This window comes from Chelonia mydas, chromosome 3 (assembly GCF_015237465.2).
Source record: "Chelonia mydas isolate rCheMyd1 chromosome 3, rCheMyd1.pri.v2, whole genome shotgun sequence".
NCBI lineage: Eukaryota > Metazoa > Chordata > Testudines > Cheloniidae > Chelonia > Chelonia mydas.
In genome coordinates this window covers 83,228,348-83,248,995 of record NC_057851.1, presented here as the reverse complement: position 1 = coordinate 83,248,995, position 20,648 = coordinate 83,228,348, and the positions used below count along the sequence as shown (strand labels likewise).

The window sequence follows — 20,648 nt, the reverse complement described above, 5'->3', positions numbered from 1 at the left end:
GAGCTTCTGCATTTTTCCTGGGGAGAAGAGGATGGTTTAAAACCTCCAACCCAGGGCTGCTGGCACAATTTTTGTAGTGGGGGTGCTGATAAGGGAAACCATACATTGGGTGTTTATTATTACTACTTCAAGCCAGGGGGTGCGGCAGCACCGCTACTTCCAGCCCCACTGCTCCAACCTTCTCTGAACTTTGCTACCTGCCCCCAACCATCACTAGTCAGACTGGAGAACGCCCAGGTGCCCCTAGCCTTGGCGTCAGTGTGCAGCTGGAAGGGATCATTGCTGGGATTACAGAGCACAGCAGGGCAGAGGGGAGAGCGACCGGCAAACGAAGGGTGCTGTGCCTGATGCTACCGCTCTGCCAAGGCACCAGCCCCACCTAGACACCCACCCCGCTGCAAGCCGGGGGCGCCCAACCTAACACACCGCACCCCAGCTCCTCCTCTGCCGCCGCCGCCTGCCAATAACTGCGGCAGCCCCCTCCCCAGCCGCTGCGCCTCGCCATAGGCCGGCTGGGGCTGCCAGTCTCGGGCCGCCCCCGCGGTGGGGGGACCCGGCTCCGGCGAAGCAGCGCGAGTTGGCCGGGGGCGCGGCTGCGGTTGCGCCATCTGTCAGGCGGGGGGGAGAGAGCCGGAGCCGGGCTCCGCCGCTGTCGCTGAGGCGGGGAGGACGCGGCGAGTCGGAGCGACGCCCCTGCCCGCCCGTCTCCCTCCCTCCCCCGGCTGCCGCCCGCGCGCCGCCGCCTCGGCTCCCGGGGTCTTCGCTGCCTGGGCGCGGAGCCGCCGGAGCTCGCCCCGCTCCTTGCTGCGCCCCTGTGGTCCCTGGAAGGGCCGGCGTTGGCGGGCGGGGAGGAGTCACCCGGGGAGGGCCCCCTGCCGCGAGGGGGATGCTGTGAGCCTGGCTTCGCCGCGCCAGCCCCGCGCTGAGCCTCAGGTAAGGGAGCGAAACCCCCGGGGGCCCGGCTGCGGCCCGGGGGGGGGGGGTGTTTCTGGGGGGAGGAGGGGATGCTGCTGGGCCGCCGCTGCTGTGTCGTTTCCTTTGTGTGGGTGTCGGTGGGTGTGTGGGAGGCTTTCTCAGGAGAGGTCGGGGCAACGCTGCTGCAGGTGCCCTCCACCCCGAGCCCCCTGGCCTGGGCGTGCGGCTGGAGCCCCGCCAAGGGGAGCGGTGCCAGGAGGGGAGGGGGAGAGGCTGCGGATGCAGACGCCTTGCATCAGTTTTATGTATTTTTCCTTAAACGTTTGTTTTTGGCTCCCCCTCCAGTAGTAGTTTACCCCCAAGAAAAACCGAAGCTTTATTGTTGCTGGTGATCATGTGGCCCAGGGGGGTGGACTGTTGTGACCCTGCTGAGGGTGAGGATGATGGGCGATGGTTAGCGAGTTCTGGCAGAAAATAACAGGCTTGCGGGGGGGCGGGGAGCCCGTGGCGCTGTGCGGCTTGATCAATTCACGTTTCTGTTTAATTTTTGTGTGGCTCTGAAGCTCTCTAGAGGAGCTAAATACGAACTATGATGTAATCATTTAATAATTGATGCTCGTGTGTAGCTAGGCTCTGACCCATGCTGCCTTTCTCCTGCTTTGGACCATTTGCATGTTTTTGGTTTTGTCCCATTGCTATCCCCACCCCCATTTTAACTCTTGAACTGCAGGCTGAGGCTTTATTAGTTACTGAGCTCGAAAGAGGTAACTGAGATTCATCACAGGGGTTTACTTTGCTGCAATTTAGGGGAGAGAAAAGGGGGAGGGAGGAATAATAAATAAAATGACCCTCTTAAATCCCTCTTAAATTTTATAGGATTTGTGTGTGTGACAAAGGGCCCTTTCAGTGAAGCGAGGCACAAAATGCCCAAGGGTGGTAGGATTTGAAAGGAGGTTTGCTTCTTGTTTCTTTTCTCTGTTCCCTGCCCTGAGGCTTCTCTCTCTCCAGATGAAGCTGCTGATCTGCTCTCAATTCCTTTCCAGCCACATTTAGATTAGTGAAAGATACCAAATGCCACACCACGGGTGCCAACATTTTGCTGCATCTGCAAAGCTACAGTATATATGTAGTCAGAGTTTCTTTAATAATGTTAAATCTGGTTTCTACTGCCTCAATAACTTGCCTTGCTGCTGCTCCATGTGGATTTCTTTAATTCTAAAATGAGAACATAATAGCCTCATCCATTCAGTAGTGATGGGGGACGGAGAGAGAGATGGGGCTGATGCTTAAGGAGAAGATTTTCGTCAAGTGCAAGGGAACACAGTGCAGTTTTTCATCAGTCATGTTGATACATTCTATTTCTTAGAATGATTAATAACAGAGTTGGTTTGTAAAAAACACAGAGTACTGAAAATGCTTTTAGAGACCTTGTCACTTTCCTGCCTGTATGCTGCCTCCTTACCTCCCACATCCTTCCTCTAACCACCCAAACGGCTGTCATACTTTCCAGTTTTCTAAATATCTTTTAACTGGTACTCCCTTGCCAATGCTCTGAGCAATTGCAGGTGAAGATCTTTTGCTTATATGTTTGTAGAGGAAGTGGGTTTGTTAGGGTTTTGTCTAGCTCCCGTAGATAAAGAACAGTAAATTAAAGGGACACTGTCAACTTGAAATAAAGACCATTTCAATAATGAACTGAAAGTAGTTTCCAACACTACACTCACATGCTGAGTTGTGTGGTTTTACAATCACATTTTCCAATTTTTTAAAAATAAGTCTGTCACAGGAGATGAAAACCTACACAGAGAAAACTGTATATAAAGTTCTGTTAAATGAACAAAGCAAACTAAGTGGGGGCAATATATAGGAGGAAAATGTCTTTTTAATATTTGTTATAACCATTTGAGTTGTTTTTGTAACAATAGTGATTTTTTTAAAGTTAACCAAAAGTGATGTCCTTATTCCCCCCCAACTTTCCCCCGCCACTTGAAATCATCCAAGCCAGCAGTGCAGAAGATCTTGGAATAATAGAGAATTCACTCAAACCTTTAATGCTTAATGCACATTCTAAGAAAAAAAATTAGTTGAACCTAATGGATGTCCATTATGTATGATATTTACATCAGAATAATTTTTAAAACAAAGTGTCTTGCCCAGGTTCCTCTTGAAAAAAACGGAATCACTTTTAATACATTTTGGTAAGTTAGTGACCAGTTTTTTTCATTAAAAGTAATGTGGCTTAATAGCTGCCTTTTCAGTTATAATATGGACTAAGCTTTTTTCACTCCTGTTGTTCTGTAAACTCATGTGAGAAGCTCACTGGAATATTCAGATTGTTGTGGTGGATTTTTTCTGTGAGTCTATTAGTATTAAGCACTAACAATTAAATAACTTAGAAAGTATCAATTTCTGAACTCATTTCAATACCATGTTTGTGCAATAGTAATGATTTCCTTCATCGGGGTGTCTTCTGCGAGGCAATTAACTTTGACATTATTATGTACCCTCAGCTCTGGACACACAACTGAAGTCATGCTATATTATCTTTTGATAAAATGTGTAATGGCATGGGGATATTACTTAATTATAAACTTTAATATAACTTAACAGGAAATAGTTTTCGGAGTGGTTGAATACAGTCCTTATTAGGCAATAAAGGACACCTGCATGTAGAGATGAAAAAATATTAGGCAGAGCTGTCAGTGAAGATATTATGGAAAAAATAACCTTTATTGTAGTTTAACTTCACTGTTAAAACTGATATTAGATTTTTAAAAAATAAAACCAGTTAATATAAAAATTCAGAGTAAAATACAAAGAATGTTGTAAAATCAATTGTCTTAATATAGTTGTAATTGTTAAACAATTACATTGCATGAAGCATCTAAGAAACATTTTCCAAATGTGCACAAGTGGAGTATAGTATGAAAAGGACCTTTCGGGCCAGTGGCTCTATGGGCTCGATTAGAATGAACACACAGGCATGATATGATTTTCACTGGATTTATTGTCTAATAAAAATTCAGTAGACAAGTTAAAACTACATGGTCCCTCCATGGTGATTTAATGTTGTGTATACCTCACGAGTGTCATATTTTCGGTTGTTAGGAAGGATTAGTTCTGCATAAATTATTACATATTCAAAGCATTGTACATATGAGCTTATCACAGTTCTGTGTTTGACATTGTGTACTCTTACAATGATCTTTTTTCAAGAGTAAGAGAACTAATAATGCCCCCCACTCTGCCCTCCAAGAATTCACTGTACTGATTGAGTCACTGCTAGAAAAATAGGACTTGACCCTGCCAGCCCTTGCCTCAGTAGTCTCATTGGTCTAGCAATTAAGGATTAGTTCAGTGAATAAGGGCTTGCAGGTTTTGGATCTATATGTTGCAGGTCAGCAATTTATTTAGTTTTTCAAAGATGCTGAGCGCTTGTAGTGCCTGCTGACTTCAGTTAGCATTTCAAGTTCTCATCACTTATGAAAAAGGCTGTTATTTTACTTCACATTTGTAAGCAACTGTCCAAAAAAGCATCTATCGTAGAATGTACAGTCCAGATCTTCAGAGTTCTGTAGGCTTCTGACTCCTGTTGGTTTCAAGTGGAGTTAGGCATATAAATACCTCTTGAGGATATGGGCTTAGGTGCCATTGACACTTACCACATCAAATGGAAAACCAGATTCTTATACACTTTTGTGTATGTGCTTAATTTTACTCATGCAAGCAGCCTCATTGAAGTTAGTGTGAATACTTATCTCTTCAGGAATACGTGTCTCTTCAGGAGTGGGGCCCTAAACACAAAACTAATAACTTTGACCATCAGTAACTAATTAGGCCTTGCAGCAAAGGAAAAGTATCCCATCTTCTATCTAGCGCTGGCTGAAGGATGACAGTTCGATTTGCGAAGGATTTTGAAATTTAGCTTCATTTCAAATCAGAACAACACTCTCAAAATTCTCCACAAAGGAAAATCACTAAGCTTTTTTTGTTTCAGGGCAGTTGCGACCTTTTGTTTCAACTTGGACTCTTATTTTATACTGTATAATTTGACTTTGTTTCACATTGCGTTAAGCTTCAAAACAAAAATTAAAATGTTTTATTCTGAAAATGCTGAAATAAGATGTTTCGCTGTTGTCAGAATGTTTTGATTTTTTTGTTCCAAAATGAAACTTCTGCAAAATTGAAACTAATCTTGTGAAGAGTTTCAATTTAAATGGAACTCCATTTTCCATTGGAAAATGAGTCTGAATTTTTTCCTCACCAGCTTTACCCGCTGAATTCCATGCATTAGTCAACATTCCTGCTATGTGTTCCCAGCCCCCCAAAATGCGCCTCACAAAAATAACTTGTTTGGGCGACCTCAGAACAGGAGAGGAAGTGAGTTTCAGAACTGAGAGGCCAGGAACCTATATCACTTGATTTTGAGGGAACTCTAGCTTAAACACCCTGCTTATCCCAACTGTGGAAGCATAGCACAGGTAGCGAGACTACTAAAAGACTAGCCCAGAGTTGGACCAAGGTCTTTATTTAGCATAAAACCTTTTTTTAACTGAAAGGATTACATTAACTCCAGCAAAGCCTTATATCTGAAAACATTCTTTGACTACACAAATAACTTTGCAGAGTTTTTGCGAGTAAGCAAATGAATTACACAAAAATATCTTTAATCAAAGAGCAGCTCCAAGTTTAGTAAATACCATACTTCATGCTGAGACCCAATGCAATAAAATAAACTATGTATTGCAGTTGTGAGGGCTGGAGGCAAGCAAATAGAAGGGAGGAGGAAAAATCCCCAACTGTAGCAGAAAGGGAGGAGAAGAGCCAACATAATATGCTCCCTCTTCTCTTGAGCCCACATAAATCCATGTCAATGCCATGCTGTAGGTATGCAGTAGTTGTAAGGAGCTGGAAAGAGTGGGAAGTTGCTCCTTGTGGCATGCTTATCTCTGAAACAGGTGGATGTCCAGTGAGCTGTGCTGCCAGGGGAGAGTGCTTCACATCATCTAATTGCACTTTACAGTTTTGTAGGATAGCATTGGAAAGAACTTTGTAGGACAACATAAAGGAAACCCTGTAGCATAGCTCTAAAAGATAGGTGCTAGTTAAAACCTAGAGCCCTCATTGTGAAAACAAGGTTAGGTTAATCTTGAGTCACAGGGTTTATGCTTCAGATGACTCACGAAGTGTCAGTTCTAAAGCCTTAAGAAGCCCTTTTAAAAATATTTTGTTAAATGACTACATTATGTCACTTGTAATGAAGTGACTGAAAATTGTTCTGAAGCTGAACTGACAGTAACAGCATGATGTGCAAAGAAGTAGAAGAGAGCCTAAAAAAGGTAAGAGACGCGTCAGAAGCCAAGGAGATACCTGGATAAAGAGGTGAAGAGAGCTCAAGGAGCTTAAAAGTAGCAACAGAGGAAAGGAAGGCTCATGCAGAGGTGATGTCTGAAGAATGTAGATGCATCACAGAAAGACCCTTTAATTTAAAAAAGAAAAAAATCCAGTTTCATGGCAGACACTCTTCCTAAGACCTTATGAGAGAGATTCAGGCATCGCATTACGTATCTATACAAAAATGAATAGAGTTTTGTTAAAGCTTCCGTTTCAGTGCAAACACAAATCAGCAACATTTAAGCATCTGTTAGCTGGCTTACTATTTAGAAGACTAGTTTTCAACCTTTTTTTCATTTGCGGACCGTTAAAACATTCTGAAATGAGGTGCGGACCTCCTTTGGAAATTCAGCCTGTGGTCTGCAGACTGCTACCGTAGAAGTCTTAGACTGAAAACTGACTGAATAGAATTCAACTATAAACGTTGCATATGCTCGGCATGGCATTTGACGCAGCGTGAGAAAGAAGCCCATAGTTTAGCACACTTTGGTAACAGCAACGCTTACAGGTCAAAACACGGATGTGGAGTTATTCACATACTTTTGATCAATCGGGAAAACAGAATGCCTTTTCTGGAATCTGAAACTTTATTTTCCTCGTCACTTTTCGCATGTTGTTCAAGCATAGGTTTTTGGGCCACATTCAATGAATTTTTGGGCCACATTCAATTATGCCAGCAGTGAACTTGCCCCTTAACTGTCAGGAATACGAACTAAGATGTGAAATCCAATTTATGGCTTACGTGCCATTTTAGAAAAAGAAAATTTCTCAAATATTTGTGTGATATTTACAGAGTATATTGGGGTGATAAAAGTCTTGTCCCAAACAGGTTCCCATAAATTGCAGAATTCACTTAGAGCTATACCACTTGTGCTATTCCAAATTCAGGGCTACAAACCTTTATATTGTAGGAGCATGTGTTTGCAATTCAGGCTGCTGTTTTCCAAATAATCACCCAGTTTATAAATGCTTTTGATTTTTTTTTCCCATTTATGACATGAATAAATTTTGCCTGACCTTCAGCAACAGGGTAGCTTGAGGGATCAAATTGCAACATACAACATTTTAGTTCCCCAAATCTACCTTTTCTGGTGTTGGTTGGTGAAGATATAGGATCCACAGGCAGGCAGTCTTCCTTTAAGTTTGTCTCTATGGAATTCGAGATAGAGCCTGCTGTGGGTGGACTAGCTTAGCACCAAAGAGAGTGCTCTGCAAATCCACTAGCCCAAGGTGAATGTAGTGGTTGGACTATTGGAGTGAAAAAAAATATTAGTCTGTTTTTAATCACTATCATAGTAAAGGGAAGATGAGTAGATGTGCATGAGCTAGTAAATTTTGTGACCTGTTAAGCCCTCCTTTTAATTAAGTGGTCTATTATTTGTACAAAAATTTTTTTTTTTTTAATATTTACTCTTTGAAAGATCTCCAAGATACAATCAGTTTGCGAAAAGATGAAGTATGCCACCTTATGTTTTTGCACTGTTCATAGCACATCTTGGCATTTTATAAAAATCATACTGTCAAGATAGCAAAAATTGGGGTTAATGGTAAATTTGATACTGTTGTGAGTACAGTATAAATGCCTCAAGACTTTTTTTTTAACCCAAGGAGAGTCCTAGCAGCTTCCGCTATTCTACAGCACTTTTAATTTTTCTCTAGTAAAAATATTATATATGATCACTGTTCAAAATGTGTTGAATATTTGACATGCTTGCTTTCTTATTCTTTTTTGTTGTATGCGTTTGTCCGGTCTTCATTTGTCAAGGTAGTTCCTGCTTTGGAAACATTGTTTCACAAGTATATTAGTGAAGGCTGATACTGAGAAGTTATCAGCCAACATCCTACGACTCATGGGACGGCATTAAGCATGGAGTAAAGGTTGTCAGTATTTTACATGTTCAGTTTTGATTCACATTAATTCTCCCTAGACTTTGCTTTATACTAATTAAGTCCCCATAAGTTGTCCTCAGCTGGTCACTATTTTACAACTTAGCATAAGACAGGAAGGTAAGATGACATTTTGTCATGGGGCTGACACTATTGCTACTGTAACTCGTTCACTTTGTCTGTGGGGATTACAGCAGGTATGATGGAGCTATTAACTCCATTATTGTTCAGAGTGAGAAAGTTTGTAACTATGGCTGGGTTTTTCTTTATACATATCTCACTAAGAAGCAATGGGTTTGATGTAACCACATCTGCATGGGTAAGTGTAAGACTAGGAATAAACGCCTCTGCTTTTCCAGTAGGGGAGTTACTCTTCTGCAAATAATGTCTCTTTTAAAAAAAAATAAAAATGGGAGGTTAATTTTAGCTGGTTTTTAGTCCATCTTGTAGATGGGCCCTCTTGGAGTCTCTCACTATCTACTCTGTTAACATGCTAAAACAGCTTCTCTGTCTTATATTTTTACTTTTGCAGTGGATGGGGATCTATTGCTATCTGCTCTTTAGAATGAGAGAGAGGGCGTTTAGGAGACATGGCTGCTTCTTTTCCTTACTCAGCTATTGTCTTGCTTAGTCATCTTAAATTCTGTGCCTCCATCTTTTCTACTTTACAAAGAAGGGTAAATTACCTTATTTTACAAGTGTTTTAAGATCCTTGGTCTGAAGGTACTACTTGCGTCCATCAGTTTTACTACATTCTAGCATTAGTGATTGTAGTGAAGCGATGACTCACCGGCGTGACGCCTCCTGCTGGTTGTTTGGGAATTAGCTCTTTTGTAGCCTCAGAGTGTCCTCTGCTGTTTGGTGTCTTGCCTGCCTTAGGGCCTCTGTGTCCCTCCTGGACCCCGGTGACCCTTACCCCCACACACTGGGTCTTCCTTCCCAGGGGAACCCCCAACCCTTTACACCCCCCTTGCCTCAGTGGCTACTGCCAGTCATCATCTAGCCCCCTCTAACTGGGGCAAACTGCAGTCTATAATGGCCACTCATCATTGGCAAGGGGGTTGGACTAGCTACCTCCGCCTATCCCCGGGCTGCCCCTCTGCAGCCCCAGTACCTTCTTAGGCCTTACCCAAGGCCTCAGCCAGGGGAGTTGCCAGGCTAGAGCTCCCCGGCTCCTTTGCCCTTCCCTAGCACAATCAGCTGCAGGTACCCTTGCTCCTTAGGGCGACCTAGCTCTGCCCTCAGCCCTTTTATTGGGGTCAGCTGTGGCCTGATTAGCAAAGCTCCCACCCAATCAGCCTATCTTTTTAGGAGTGGGTCAGTTGCCCCCCTGCAGTGATGTACAGTAACTAGTGCTGAGGGACCCTCCAATGGGTTGGCTTGAATTCCTGAACCCCACAGTTCATCCAAATCCCCTGTGAATATTTTTAGTTTGGAAATCTGAGTAACAGAGTTGCTTGCAAGCAGGGCCAGATTAACCTTTTGTGTGCCTGGCACAAAACATATTTGTGCCCCCCCCCCCCCCATGAGAAATTATTGTAAAAGACAGGAGATCGACACAGAAGTTGTCTTTGACACAGCTGCACAGGTTTATTTACAAGTTTCAGTTGCAGATGGAGGTGGCTGCGACTAGGGTACCAGCAGTGGTAGCCCTAGGGAAAAAATTAAATTATAAAAGAACAAATACAAAATAAAACCTGGTGGATAAAAACTGCTATTGCAGCTGAAGGTGGTGTGGTTTGTGATGGTCCTTCGATCCTGTGAAAGTTTCATGCCACAATCTTGGACCAGCCCCTGAGAAAGCTCTGTCTCCCACACAGACAAACTTTACCCTACGGGTAGAAAATTATCTTTGCCTGACAAGCAAAGTTGTAAATCATGATCTTCATCCTGGAGCTTCAGGCAGTCTTTGAGATATGCTGGGCCTAGGCCATTCAGCGTGAAGTGAAATAGTTATTTTAAAGCAAGTTTAAGAGCTCAACAGAAAACGCTCATGGGAACACAGCAGAGAGAGAAAAGAAACACACTCTCTCCGTGCCTGGTTGCTATATAATAACTCCATCGTACCCATCTGCATTAAATACGATTACGGGAGCAATCACACTCTTCTCATTCCCCATAAATAAGCCAAGGCTCATGCAGCTGCTCCTTAAAAGGTCACAGATTATGTCAGGGCACAAATCAAAACCTCTCTCTCTCTGAGAAGGAACATTCCCCATCCCCTTGAGTCCCCCTTGCTGAATATTCTGCTCAGGAGTCAGGGAGCTTGAGGCTGCATGTTTGGGAAGACAGGGCGGGAGGGGAGCAGAGCAGATCAGACAGTCTCTGGGACTTCTAACCAGCTTGCTTAGGTCACCCATACCCTGGGGAGGTGGACTGTGCATGGGTGCTCAGCAGGCACATGGCTCTGTGCCCTGTGCCTTTCTGAGAGATGGCACCCTTCCAACCAGAGCATGAGGCGCCTAGTGAGTGATCACTTCCCCCTCACCAGGCCTGGGCACTGAGAAAGTTGGAAGCTCAAGTCCCACCCATGGTTGGAGTGAACTCGGAGGGCCAGTGTCCCTAGCCCGTGCCAGGCTGCTGAGCTCCCCTTCTCCCAGGTTCCTGCTGTTCTCCCTGTACCTCATCTCGCAAAGACAGGAGCACAGCCAAGGGGCTGACCCACAGCCCCCAGCCACTGGAGCCTCACAGAGTCATTCCAGGCAGGGAGAGGCGCTCAGTGGGCACCTTGCTTCCCCTCCCCGGGCAACGATGGCTCTGCATCTGGCTGCCAGCCACAAAGTCCAGTCGAAGCCTCCAGGGGGCACAGGCAGCGGCTGCCCCAGTACCGGGTGCGCTCAGCAGCCCGGCCAAACAGAGCTCCCAGTCTGGGCTGCCCCAATATTGGTTATAGGCCCCTTCTGCATGTGGCCCCGGCACCATTGTAAACCCAGTATTGCTTGCAAGATATTCAGGTCACAAATCATTGGGAATTTCCTTTCTTCTGGTACTTTTAGGGCCTGGATGAACTCATGAAGCAGAGCTGAGAGACATTCTCTTTGTGCTTTAAATCTCTCCTATATAAAAAAAAAAAGTCAAGTTTGGATCCAAACAAGTGCAGTCATGCTTACTGCTACATACTATACTCTGGATGCAACACATGTAGAGTAAATGGCATATGTTAGATTAATAATGGACATAGTGTGGTTACATTATATAATGTTGGATTATAACAACTTTATCAACACTTCTTTAAAAAAATCTGAAATTTCTCTTATGCTAGAGAGGTTGTATTGTTCTTTGCTCAAGCACACATTAGTACTTAACTTTGATTTCAGCCTGCCAGAGTTAGAGGTTTTCTTGGTGGTAAAGGTAACTAAATGAACAGGCTGACTGGGAAAAGAGCCCTCAGGAGAAAAATCTTATGAAAAAAGAACTCTCTTCCTTCTACTTGAAGTTCAATGGTTACCTTTTATGAATGAGGGGAACTGGAGGACAAGCACTAGAGTTGTCAGCCTTCCTCACTTAAGCCAGCATTACTGGCATGCTGAAAACTGGAGCAGAATGTCTAGTCTTAACATCCAAGCAGGGATGCCAAAATGAATAAAAGAAATTATGGACTAAAGAAAACGTGATGTGTGCCTCATCAGTTCTGGTCAGTCATTATGTATTGAATAGTAAAAGCATCCAGTTCATAAGAGAATTTATTTCTGTGAGTTTGAGAGCAGCTCCAGTGGCTCTCATGTAAGAGGTAGAATAGAAGATGGTAGTGGGGGGATTGGGTTCTCTTTTTAAGTTATTACTTTTAGGCCCTCTGGTGTTGATCAAATCGTTTTTAAAGGTGTTTTTAATGTTTCCAAAACAGAACTTTTTCAAGAGTTAAATGACTTGATTTATGCATTAGTATGCAGAATACTAAAGGCTGTATTTGATTTCTCCCTCAACCCAGTTCTTAGTTTTGATGGTGAGAACTGCTGTTTGGAGTTAGTAAGCATAACAATTACAAGACTATCACATGATTCATTGAATAGTGGATGGTGTAAGGCCCTTGAATGTAATATTCATGGTGATTTCATTAAGAACTCATTTAAACCACTGTAGGGATATTTTTTCCATGCATAAGAATTTGTCAAACAAGCCAGCCAAATTACGTCTTTGTGGTCAACTGTTTAATGATGTGTCATGTAAACTACATCTTACTCAAGTTAGATTTAATACTCTTATGGCTAATATAGTTCAGTAGAACTATTTGGTGGGGTTTAGTTTGGTTTATTAATTGGTTTCGGAGCAAAAATGTGGTGTAGCAAAGCAAGGACTCACCGGTGTGGCGCCTCCTGCTGGTCATCTGGGAATTAGCTCTTTTCCAACTTTAGAGCGCCCTCTGCCGGCCAGTGTCTCGCCTGCTTCAGGCCCCCGTGTCCCTCCCGGACCCCGGTGCCCTTTATCTCAGGGCACCCCCAGAAGTACCCCCACACTCTGGGTCGCCACACCCAGGGGAATCCCCAACCCTCTAAACCATGGGTGGGTAAACTTTTTGGCCCAAGGGCCACATCAGAGTGCAAAACTGTATGGAGGGCTGGGTAGGGAAGGCTGTGCCTCCCCAAACAGCCTGGCCCCTGCCCCCTATCTGATCTCTCCCACTTCCTGCCCCCCCCCTCAGAACCCCCTCATCCAACCCCCCCCCACCCCTAACTGCCCCCCAGACCCCACCCCCTATCTAAGTCCCCCTGTCTCCCCCCCCCCTCTGCCCTATCCAACCACCCCATGTTCCCCATTCCCTGACCACCCAGGACCAATGCCCCATCCAACCGCCCCCTGCTCCCCCAAGATCTCCTGCCCCTTATCCAACCCCCCAGCGCCCACCCCCTTACCATGCCGCTCAGAGCAGCATGTCTGGTAGCCGCGCTGCCCAGAGCCAGACATGCTGCCCAGCATAAGCGCACAGCCCTGCTGCCCAGAGTGCTGCCCACACGGCGGCATAGCTGTGGGGGAGGAGGGACAGCAGGGGAGGGCCCAGGGCTAGCCTGCCGGGCCAGGAGCTCAGGTGCCAGGCAGGATGGTCCCGTGGGGCCATAGTTTGCCTACCTCTGCTCTAAACCCACCTTGCCTCAGTGGGTGCTGCTAGTCATCATTTAGCCCCCGTTCACTGGGGCAGACTGCAGTCTGTAATGGCCACTCATCATTGGCAAGGGGTTAGGACCTGCTGCCTTTGCCTATCCCTGGGCTGCCCCTCTGCAGCCCCAATACCTTTCATAGGCCTTCAACAAGGCCTGCAGCCTGGGGGTTTACCGGGCTGGAGCGCCCTTTGCCTTTCCCCAGCACTACTCCACTTCAGGTACCTTGCTCCCTAGTCTTTCCCATTCCAGGGCTAAAGTGAGACTCCTCCAGCTCCTGGCCCCCAGCCCTCTTATCAGGGCCAGCTGGGCCCTAATAGAGCTTGCCGCAGCTGTGGCTGCTTTCCCAATCAGCCTAGCTTTGCTGCTTTCACTCCTTTTCCCCAGCCCTCTGCAGGGCTGCTTCTACTATTGGCTCCCCAGGGCAGCCCTCTCCCAGGGCTGTTTTAACCCCTTCAGGGCCGGAGCAGGGTGACTACCCCATTACATGTGATCTTTAGCCAAAACTTTAGGCCTAATCCTGCACCTATCGAAAGTAATGGTGAGTTTTGTCTTTTTACTGTGGTGGGTCCAACATCTGACTCCTGGAGGGGGAAGTAATATATAAAGAATAAACTTGCTTTATTGCATTAGAAAGTACTTTATGAGAGAAGTGACCTAAAAAAGATTAGCTGGTTAAATGTACACTTATTATGCTTATTGTGCCCTAAAACAAAATATGTTAAAATTTAGAAGACACTCACTACTTGATCGTAAAACTTGTTTTAGTCTAGTTTTAGGCATAAAAAATACATAGGCGTTACTTCAGTGTATCCATCCCCCCAGGAGGAGGGATTACTGTAACGCTGACAGGGAGTTGCACCTTTAACAACTGCCCAGAATTGCGATCGGAAGACATAACACGATAAGAATCTGCACTGCAGTTATAAGACTTTATTTCTAGACACTATTGCATCCTTCCTTCAAATCATGTTACAATGAGAGGGAGAATACTTTTTCACATACTCTGAAACCTGTCATTACTATATGTAGTACCAGCCGTGTTAGTCTGTATTCGCAAAAAGAAAAGGAGTACTTGTGGCACCTTAGAGACTAACCAATTTATTTGAGCATGAGCTTTCGTGAGCTACAGCTCACTTCATCGGATGCATCCGATGAAGTGAGCTGTAGCTCACGAAAGCTCATGCTCAAATAAATTGGTTAGTCTCTAAGGTGCCACAAGTACTCCTTTTCTTTTTACATATAGTAATACAACTCAAAGGCATTGTCTTGTCTGCAGGGTAAATTTATGTAGGCTGTATATGTGCTCTTGTATTTGACAAATTGAATACATTTCAAATCATTATGTAAATTGATTCATGGATTCAATGTTGTGCAATGTCATAATTGAACAATAGTTGCTGGTGTACTCCAAAGATGGAAAAAACAGAGAGAGGCTTATTTTGTTCCATGTTCTTCTCAAAACCTGTGTGACGATGCAGGGGGAGTTCCTATTTCTACTTGCTTTGGAAGTCTTGCTAATGGTTCCACCACGTATGTGAGTAACCTGGCCATCCCAAACTTGTGACAGTAAAAACTTGGTATTGTGCCATCAGTTTATATATGTACACTACTTGTTTTGGCTGAGAAAATGTGAAGAGGAAATGGCAGTCAAACCACATAACAGATTTAAGTTAGAGTTTAGGGTTACTGAAGTAGTAATATCACATGGAAAGTGATTTGTAGAGCAATCTAGTGAAAAGGTGTTGAAGTATCACTTTAAAAGAAAATGTCACCTACAATAATGCGTTTTACTTTAGATTTTCTTTTAACTATGTTAGTATAGCTGAGGTCAGTTTCTAGAACTAAGAAGGGTGTTTGTTTTTTATCAGAGGTCTATTATGGAGTTCTTCCTGGAAAGTACAGTTTTTCTTCTCAAATTTTAATTTAGCAAATTAAACAGGCATTTTGAGAGACATTCTCCACTGGTACAAGTTGTCATCGCTCCACTGAAGCTGCTGAAGCTCTAACAGTTGACTCCAGCTGAGGATCTTATCCCTTGGTGTACTTGTAGTTTTTTCTTATTGCATTTTAAAACTCCTTGATATTTAAAGGGGCAGATAGCATGCCAGTGTTTGTTTAAAATGACCAACTTTGCACCTGAAAACATTTGGTCTTTTTAAATTGTGCTGCACATTTTGCACTAAGCAGTTTTCTTGCAGCATGCAGTAATATAAACTGAGGCAACAACTTAGTACCACGGTGATTATTTTTAGTAAAATAATGAAGAAAATACATACAAGAAAATATGTCCACTAAAAGAGACATTGTGTGTGTTCTATTTATGTCCCTGTGATAGTTATTGAATAGGATACTTAGTAAGCCACTTTAAATGTCACATTCAGTAACAGATGTGAGGTTTCAAACTAACAAGTGTGCAGTTCCAGTGTCCCAAATTGTGAGTGATAGTACAGTAATATATTGAGATTCTAATACAGGGGTGGGCAAACTTTTTGGCCTGAGGGCCACATCGGGGTTCCAAAACTGTATGGAGGGCTGGGTAGGAAAGGCTGTGCCTCCCCAAACAGCCTAGCCCCCGCCCTCTATCTGCCCCCTCCCACTTTCCTCCCCCTGACTGCCCCCATCAGAATCCCCGACCCATCCACCCACCCCTGCTCCCTGTCCCTTGACCACCCCCTCCCGGAACCCGCCCATCCCTAACCAATCCCCCGGGACCCCACCCCCTATCCAACCCCCAATTCCCCTGCTCCCCACCCCCTTACCATGCTGCTCAGAGCAGCAGGACTGGCAGCTGCGCTGCCCGGCCAGAGCCAGCCACGTTGCCGCACTGCCCGGCAGGAGCTCGCAGCCCCGCCACCCAGAGCGCTGGCCGCACAGTGAGGTGAGGCTGCGGGAGAGGGAGCACAGCAGGAGAGGGGCCGGGGGCTAACCTCCCTGGCCGGGAGCTCAAGGGTCAGGCAGGACGGTCCTGTGGGCGATAGTTTGCCCACCTCTTCTAATAGATCAGAGGGTTATTAAGGCTTTCAAAACTTCAGTAGCATATGTTATATTATCTGAATAATATAAGTACGTGTCATCCCAAATATTCAGTGCAGAAAAAAAAGTATCCAAGATACAACTCAGCAGCGGTATTTCCTGAGTTCCATGGAAATTTGGTTTCCTGACATACTCCTTTTCTTTTTGCAAATACAGACTAACACGGCTGTTACTCTGAAACCAATTAGAGGATGACTACCCATCCTTCTAATCTGGGTCAGTTATGAGAGGCTACAGAGAGACTTGGATAGAGGGTAATCCCTACAAGGAGGCTGAGTTGGTATTTTATACCTAGTTCACTTTTTATAGGATGCATGAGGAGTAAAGAGGGTTGGAGAAAGCTGCGCTGAGCCAGTGCTGTGGACCCAAAGCCTGCTTGCCTCTTTGCCCCCTATTTCTACTCAGTATTGAAAGAACCTCTTTCTCTCCCAAAACACCCAGGCAGGCATGAAAGGTTGCAGCTGTAGAGAAGGGAATGTTTGGCTTGGCTTTGGTTTGTGGGATGGAGAAGTGGGAAATCAATATCCTCTCTAGCTCCCTCACCTTCTGTTCCACCAGGGGACTTCCTCTGAGTCCCTGTTCCTTCCTGGCTATTGCTGCCACAGTTTTCCTCTCACATTCCCCCTTATTATCTTTGACCGCTTCATAGTGGTCCTGATTGAGCTATTTTAGGAGCCCCAGCAACTCCTACCCACAGCAAATCTGTCTCCATCCTTGTATCCCTCTTGCCCGCCCAACTGATCTTTTAATATAAAGAAGTTCTATGTACTTGAATTGGCAGAAGTGTTTGAAATGGCCTTGGTCATAATACTATATAAGTACTTATATTCATGATGATTAAAATAAAAAGTTGGATTTTTATTTTTATTTTTTTTACACAGTAGTAGAGAATTATATGTTTACAATGTACAATTGTTGCTGTAGGATAAAATGAAGGGACCTCAGAGAAGTTAAGAAGAGGGCCTTTAATAAGGGGATTAATATAATCAAATAGCTCATTCAGGTCATTTGGAAGTCATTGTGTAATAGGAAAATATTGACATATGGTGGGCCATAGCACAGTTAAAGGCTATTGCTAAATCAACATCTGTACTGCATGGGGAAACACTTGGAATTTCAGCCATTTAGTATGACCAAAGGGACCTATCCTGAACTCACTACTGGGGCAAAACTCCCAAAGAGCCCTTAAAGAGGGCCGAATAATTGTCATCGTTTCTTTCTAAGCTCTGCTCCTGTGTGGGTCTGTCTGCCTGCCCTTTAAGAGCATGTAGGCCTTCCAGAGCAGGGAAGTCATTTTCTGTTGGATATCTTATCTTGATTCAGGGAGTCAATTTATTAATTGCCCTAGTGTACTGTGTATGTGGGTAATGCTGCAGATCACATAAATGTTCGTTTGGGATAGGTTTGATACATGAAGGGGCCATCACCTTATGCATGTTTTGACTTAACTGCCATGAAAACTTCATACAAAACTGTTTCTAGTTGCAGTTTGTCAATGAGCTGAAAGAGTGTGGAAAAGAGGATAGGGAGGATATTTAGAATTACTGTTTGTTTTTATATATTCTGATAAACACAGGGTTTTGCCACAAGCTAAATATGTCAGACAAGTTACAAAACTTGACTTTCCCTGAAGAGTATATAAACTAAAAAGAATGCACGATACATTTTTTTTGGCAAGAAGAGAGAACTGAAAGCAGGAAAACTGGAAAGGAAGGCAGGGAGATATGAACAGAGCTTTCTGAATACTGGATGTTTTATTTGCTGGCAATTCTCAGAAATTAAAACCAACTTTAAAAATTATTTTTAACATTTTTGAAAACTTAATAAAATTGAAGGAAACTTCAAAATGAAAAGTCATTTTGAACTGAAAAATAGAAGCATCTCATTAGGAAAATATCAAAATGAAAGGTGATTTTTGCAACACTAACAATTCAGTAAAACTCAGACAAATTAATGAAACATTTCAGTGTTGCCAAATCTGTAACTTTGTTGAAAAAATTTTTGGCCAAATAATTTCACCTAGCTCTATATTGATTACCTTTTCCAGAGGTAGTAGCACTTCATTTCAGTGACTGAGGCCCTGCTCCTGCAAACACTTTCTCTTGTAAAGTTGTATGAATATTTGCAGGATTGGGATCCAGTATTGCCAACCCAGGTATTCAAAAATTGTGAGACTGACTAAAAAAGTGGCTTTTCTTGGTGTTGGGTGTGTGTGTGTGTGGTGTTTCTGTTTTGTTTTTGATTCTCTTTATTTGCCTTCTGGCTTCTGAGCCTTCAGGATGCGCCCTGGTCACATTTTCAGGTTTTTCTTTGCAACTATGAGGGCTGAGATTCTCATGTAATAGCAAGCTTCTAAGAATGGGGGGCTAAAAAAATGCAGATATCGTGAGTTTTGTGATAAAATTCTGATAGATGGCAATGCTGGGAATGTAGGAATGCTTCCTCTGAAAGATCCAGTTCAAGTCTCCAAGCTTTGTTGCTGACAAGGAAAATAGTAATAACCTAGCCTATAAGACAAAGGAAATCTTGACTTGACTTGCTTTGGTGTAAAGTTATAACTTGCCTCTGTTTTTTTGCTAATATTGGAAATTAGATACTCTAATGAGATTGTTTCAATCCTTGTACAAAAAACAAGCTCTATATTTATCTCCACATAACACACGCATACCTTTATTTGAAATGTAAAGGGTAATGTTGCTTTGTAAAGACTGTATTAAAATCATCTTGGGCTCTCTTATTAGTTTAGATATGCTTCTCGTCATCTCCTTCCCAAATATCTTAGGGGGGGAAAAGGATCTTAGGTTAGATTGCTGCACTAGAAAACTGCTATTGATGCTTTGTTCATGATATCAGTGGGGGAAAAGACATTTTAGAGGCATGATATCTTAGAACTTGTCAAATACTCAGCTTTGGGTACTTGCCGGTAGTGAAAGAGGTGGTATTGGCAACTTGCAATTATCATGAACTTGGTGGTGGTGGGTTTTTGTATTTTTTGTTTTGTTTTTAACATGTGTTACTAGCTCTGAATATCAGCTTTCATTTTTCTTAAAAGTTTCTAGCTGTAATGATTGTAGAGAGAAGTTTCAACACGTGAACCCCAAATGCTAAAACACCAAAAGATTTTAAAAAAAAAACAACAGTTCTTAAAATGTCATGATTTTGTGTGGGGCCTGACTCATGACTATGAACACTTGGGGTTTGAAATACTGAAGATGACATTTATTTAAAGTCAGGCCTTTTGGCCTTCAGCATCTGCTGCCCAGTCTTACAAAAACTGCCAGCGAAAAGCTCAATTTTTTTTTCCTTATTGAGCAATGTAATTTTCTTTAACACCTTCCAGTAAAGGCTCCAAGGCATTCACATTTTATTAAAGTGAAGTTCTGCCAATTTCAGGTTTAGATATGTTCAGCATATAAAGTACATTTTCAATATACTGTGTGGAGAACTAGTTGCTAGAGTCATTTTGTTGCTAATGAGTTCTGCATGCTTGGCTTATAACATACTGCTCTGAAAATGCACATGCATAAACTGGTGTAATGGAGGCTGATCCTACAAATATTGTTGTTAATGTTGGCAGATGTTCATGGCCAATAAAGTGCTTTCTCTGTAAATAGTTGTTACTCTCTGGAAAGCAAGTAGCTTATGAAGAGGGGATAAGGTCAAGGGCATTACTGCATGTCAAGCAAGAGCAGGTGGGGTGAACCTAAATGCGTTATTTAAAAGGAAATAGGTGTGACTTTTCTCCATTGGCTCAGAAGGTTGCTCTTGCTTTCCCAGTGACTGCAAATATGTACAGTCCTGCACTGAAGCAAAAAAAAAAAATCCCCTAAAGTTTTAAATCTTCCAAAATGTCTGGCCTGCACTGTTTAAGTGCACACACGAGCTGCAACATGTACATAACTGAAATGGTCAGGAATGTGCATTGTTTATAATTTTGCTGAAAGTGTTATGTTAGGTATGACAAATGACTCAATTGGTAGTAGATTAAAAAAATATTTCAGACAAAAAGTAGGGTTCAATATCTCTCTAAGAAAAAGCCTCCTTCCACCCCCAACATAGGGGCTTGTTACTGGGAGACTTGCAAAAAGTATGCCTAGTCAATGCACAAGGGAACAGTGTCAGTGGAGGGACCAATTAATAATAAATTAATGAACAGGGTTCTGTTACATCCCCTCCCTCCCCTGCTCGCTACCAGTAACCAATGGAAGATACAAAAAGAAGTGCTGGGCAGTTTGCCTTCTGGGCATATCCAGCAATCTAACAGTTTTTTGTTCCACCAGCCAGCTGCAGTACTTAAATTATATTAATAGGCTACATTTGTGC

At 43.4% G+C, this 20,648-nt stretch overlaps 1 protein-coding gene across 6 annotated transcripts in view; it reads left to right on the top strand.

Annotated features, from left to right (window-relative positions):
- The first annotated feature begins 579 nt into the window (after positions 1-579).
- The window catches only part of FYN (FYN proto-oncogene, Src family tyrosine kinase), a 188,273-nt gene continuing 168,204 nt past the window's right edge, over positions 580-20,648 (top strand). For 3 of the 6 annotated variants that reach the window (XM_037894654.2, XM_037894653.2, XM_037894651.2), the window contains exon 1: positions 580-933. The gene's annotated coding sequence lies outside the window, so the exon portion shown is untranslated. Of the gene's footprint in view, positions 934-1,067; positions 1,369-20,648 lie in introns of those variants that run through there. The other 3 variants (XM_037894652.2, XM_043542819.1, XM_043542821.1) reach the window with 3 other exon arrangements.